This window comes from Pteropus alecto, unplaced genomic scaffold (genome assembly GCF_000325575.1).
Source record: "Pteropus alecto unplaced genomic scaffold, ASM32557v1 scaffold3, whole genome shotgun sequence".
NCBI lineage: Eukaryota > Metazoa > Chordata > Mammalia > Chiroptera > Pteropodidae > Pteropus > Pteropus alecto.
Genome location: NW_006442484.1, coordinates 58843182 through 58848492, shown reverse-complemented (window position 1 = coordinate 58848492; position 5311 = coordinate 58843182).

Genomic DNA, 5311 nt, shown 5'->3' with positions numbered 1-5311 from the left:
TGAAAGTTTAGAATGGAGCATGACCTTTAAGTTTTATTTCAATTCCAAGAATCTAAGAAGTTCTGTATAAAACTTGAGACTGAAGAATGGTTGAAATAAACTATGGCAGATGATCTTGTCATGGACTCTTTAAGGATTTGGAAACTTCTGTTTATATAAGTGAATGAGTACGTAAAAAGAAAATATTAGGTCAGATGGCAAACAGTGGGTCATTCAAGGCTGGACCACGTGTCTTTTCTTTTGCAGCAGGCTAGTGTTAAGATTCCAAGGGAGCAAAGCAGTGGTGCATGATGAGCCCGGTCTGGGAAAGAGGGCACTGCCACTTCAGCAGCATTATTGGCTAAAGCAAGTCACAAGCTAGCATAACTCAACAGGTCGGGGAAAGGAGATTGGGTGAAGCCACAAAGTCACATTGAAAAAGATATTACTACAGAAAGGGATAAAGGAAGGCTAAGAAAAGAAAGACATTTCTATTAAATAAGTACAAAATTATGTTAGAGAATATACTTTACTTTCCATATTTCTTTGATTCCTTTTGGATCTCCCCCCCTTCGTAAAATTTTCTTAACAAGAGTTCAAAGAAGGCAATTAGAATCTTTCATAAATTTTAAAAGGTTTCATATTACAGATAATATTTTACCTGTTTAAAGTGTTTTTAAAGGTTTTTAAATATTTTCAAAACATGTTGTTCCTTGATTTCTATAATATGGCATTTCTATTAAATATGTCAACAATATGGGATTTGTTCTTTTGTGTTTGATCTGCTCTTTTTATTCTATATTTGACATTTTTTTATTCTAATATTTTAAATTTCTACCAAGCTAACTGTGAGATTTTGTTTGCTTTTTTTCCTTATTTGTCTTTTTTACTCTTTGCAACCCATCAATCTGATCATTTAAATCTTCGTTTAATTCTAGGTGACAGTCAGTCATTATTTCAAGTATTTCTCCTCATTTAATTTTTTCCTCTCCACCTGGAACTCAGGTTTGCATGCTATTTTGCTCTCAATGGATCTTACAGTTTGTTTTATGTTTTCCATATCTTTATGAATTTTAGGTGGCTTTTAAATACTAGAGCATTTTCCAGTTTTTTTGTTCTCTAATTCATCCCTTCTGTTTTGTCATTTATTGTTGAATCCAATTTTTTCATGTGGTTCTTTGTAATGGTTTGTCTTTAAGTTTCCAGGACTTTTTTCCCCTCTAGAAATATTTACTATGCATATTTTGAGTTTTTGTTTTGGATGATTCATTTCTTCTGATTCCACTGTTTTAAGTTGTTTATTTTATTGTGAATTTTTTTATAGCGCTTGCATTTCTCACAGATTTCATAAGTTTTCCTGTTAGTTCATATTATCTGAAAATTATTAGATACTATGCTGGGATATGAGATTTTTAACTCACATGGTAAATTAAGGAGGATGAAGCCCTAGGAGTCACATAAACTCATGTGGCAATCTGGGTTCATGTCTTCTGACCTGAGGAAGATTCCCATTATTTCACCAAGTCACTGCTCTCTTCTACAAATTACCTCTTCCCATTGAGTTACTGCATAATCTGGTATAGAAAAAGAAGCATCAGGGACTGGGAAGCCAAACTGCACTTGTTAAAATACTCCTCAGCCCAGCCACATCCCAATTCTCCTAATGTTGCAGTGTCTTCAGAGTCTTCGTCTCTTACTGCTCCTTTACTGGTGGCAGTGAGCCAGGCGATCCTACCCTTAGGACATGAGTGAGAGAGAACAAAGCTGGAGAGCTGTGTGCCACCACTCCTACATTAATGATGCCTGGTCCTCTGCCTCACTAGGTTTTTCATTTATTCCTCCATCCCCCAGGATCTTGCCACATTCTGCCTTCTTTTTCCAAAGTTTTGTTATTGTTGTTGGCTGTGTGTGTGTTTTTAACAGCGTTGTTTGGCTCTGGAGTCCATCACTCTCCTTCTTACTTCCATGCTGTCTCTCAGGGTTGGGTCTGAGAGGAGCCAGCAGCTCATTTTTTATGACATTCTGCTTGGAGGCATCATCTTAAGTAATTGTTATTGCCTCCCACCTTAAAATTAGGGGCACTTTCTAATCACGGTTTTAACTTCCTTCTTCATTATTGGCACTGTACTCCCTATAAATATATCTTGTTTATGATAAAAATAACATTTATTGGTTTTTCCGAAGATTGTTGAAGAGCAGCCCCACTGAGTGGTTCAGTCTCTCAAACTTTAATATTACGAATTTACATCCTCAAGTCTTGAGTCAGGCACAAGTGTGTGCAGTTTTAAAAATTATCCTGGGTGATTCTGGTTTACTTGGTCCACAGCCCATACTGTAAAATAATTGCTAAGGGCAATGTCAACTCAGTGAGTAAAGCGCAGTAGAAGCCAATGGATATCTGTTAGGAATCTCGTATCCCCCTTCAAGGAAACAACCTAACTTCTTAAAAATTGTGTGTCCCTTAGGCAAGAATGGGTAACATTTTCCAGCATAGTAATTTAGAAAGGAATTTTGTAGATGTATTTATTCCATTAATCTCACATATTACCGATTTTTCGTGCTAAATATACTACTCAAAACAGTGCAAAACAAGCTTACCCGGCCCTGAAGGGTTTTGTGCCATGCAGGTAGTGTGGATTTAGGCCTCAAGTCCATGTGAGAAGCTGGTCAAGTTTCTCAGTGAAGACATTTCCCCCACTTAACTCAGAGACAAGATATGAGCAAATGCATTTCTTCACTGTCCACTTTTATCTAGTTGATTTTTATAGGTTGAGTGTGTAGCCCTTTGAGACATGTGAATTTATGAAAGTGTCTCATCCGACTATCCTCCTGGCGTGTTCCCAAGATTTTGCCTCAGTTACCCAAGATGACATTAGAATTGCAGCCTTGAAGTTACATGAATTTTCAGAACATTTGGGAAGGTATGCATATCATAATTTGTGTTTATATTTGGGAGAAGGCAGTTCTTTTACTTGGCTTTTTGAAGATCTCCTTTATTTTTGAGGAAGCTTTTAATTTGGTTTGTTCTGTTTCAGTTTTAGAGTTTTGAACTATGTATTTCGAGCTATAAATTTACTTCCCACGACTGTTTTTGCCATCTGAATATTCACCAACAATCCCATAGGACCTTAAACATAACCTTATCTAATAATCTTTAGCACTTTGTAGTTCAATCATTTATTTTTAGATCCATATTGAACTAATGAGGGTAGTCATTTTCTCTCACTCATTTATTCATGATAATATCCTAGCAAAGTGGCTAGTATATATTTGGTTTGGTTTTCAGTGGTGAGTGTTGGATAAAAATGAAGCATTGAGATGAATCCATTTAAATAGAATTCCTTTTTCATAAGACAACCCCATGGAATAGAATTATAACCTGATAATATTCAGATACATTTAGAAAATGTGTAAGAAATCAGATTTTAAGAAAAGTTTTTATTTTATTGAAATCTATCAATATTCATACATATTTTATCATATTTTATTTAAATATAGTATGCATATACATATGTATATCTATTTTATGGATACATGAATGCATATGTACTCATTTATAAAGACATTTATATAAATATTTGTATATATGTATATATACAACTATGTTGATGGTAGAAGTTCACCCTTTAATTTATGTGCAGAATGTACTATAGCATCATGTATATAAAGATTATCTACTAACGAATAGAATATAGTTCAATGTGTTAAGAAACTCACCCTTTTACCAGTATCATACATATCACTTATCCCACTTACTATGGTTCTTAGCATTTTTTCCAAACAATATTATGCCTTTCTTTTCCTGATGAATGCCATTTAATATATTTCTCTCCCTCAAATGAGAGAAAAACATGGGAGAAAACAAAATAACAAACATGAGTGAAAAATAACAATAACAAAATGTCCGCCTTCATGGAATTTATATTCAAGTTCAAAAAGACACTAAACTTTGCTTCTCTTTGTATTTGCCTTATGATCTAGGCATTCAGTTCCTCTAGATAGCTGTTCTCAGCAGTAGTAAATAGAATGTTAACTCAAAACGAGTTATCAAAGAATGAGGAGCTGCTATAAACACATTTGTCAGCTCTGCATAATGAAGTTGTGATCAATAAAATGACTTTGAATCCTAGAGTTACAGCTCTTCTGACTATTTACTTCTTAGCCTTTCAAAAGGATCTGATTTTGATAATAAATTTTATATTCAGAGCAAGAAACAAGACAGAGGCTACTAAATAATTTTATTTTAAAAAATGTTTATAATCATTATTTGCGAGCAACAGATGGGCAGGAGTCATTAGAGAATCCCACCATCTCATTTATCCCAGCATATCAGCCCTATAACTGCCACATTCTAAAAAAATCAGACTTCTGTTTTGGCCACTAAAATTAAAATGTTTTCTTCTTTCAGTGCCCATTAAGCAAAAATCAGATTTATCTAAATATGTTACATATATGAGTACGCTATTCTTTTGGAGCTCTTTTCTTTACCTTCTTCCTATTTTTCTTTTTATTCACAGATTTATTCTCACCACCTGTACACACCTTTATATCAGCAGTTTTACCATCCTTTTTTTTTTTTGACTCAAGTCACTAAAGACTGTTCCCTTGACTTTCCTCTCTGTGTATGAAGGAGACATTTCTCTGGTTGTCCGGACAAAGACATTTATTTGCCACATTTAGTGGACAGAACTTTTAAATAGCATGGATACGTAATGTTAGGCTTTGTTATTATTTTCTCTTTTTTTCTCAATTTCCTATCCTCCCCCGCCCCCACTATGGTGACAAGATAGTTCTTGTTTCAGGACAGTCAGAAGGGAAGCAAATATTACCTGCTTCCTCAAAGTTGGGCGATGAGCCATTGTTTTCTCCTGTTCTTCATCACTTACTGTATCCTTTTCCTCCTAGAAGCCTAGATAGCCATAATTTAAAAGATCTCATCTTGTGAGGGAGTTGAGGAATCTTTGTAGTGTCTAATGTCTCATCTCTGTGGCACAATGGAGACTAGACTTCATTTGCCTTTCTTTACCAGACAGCACTACACATTCTAGGAAATAATCTTTCTCGATTGTAAGGTGTCTCTCTCCTATTTCTTTTCCTTTGGTATAGGCCATTTCTCAAAGCAGAATAATAAAAGTCAAAGCTTTGACTTTGCCTTGGGAAAACAAACTATTTTTGACTTCTTTGATTCTAAGTTTTTACAACATCACTTGTATAGGAAAACAAACAAAAATACCTTGTTATAATTCTACACAGGGATTGGAGTAAAACCTAATTTACTAATATAATAAGATGTGATTTGTCATTCATGAGCCTGAGTGTGTATATGTGTATG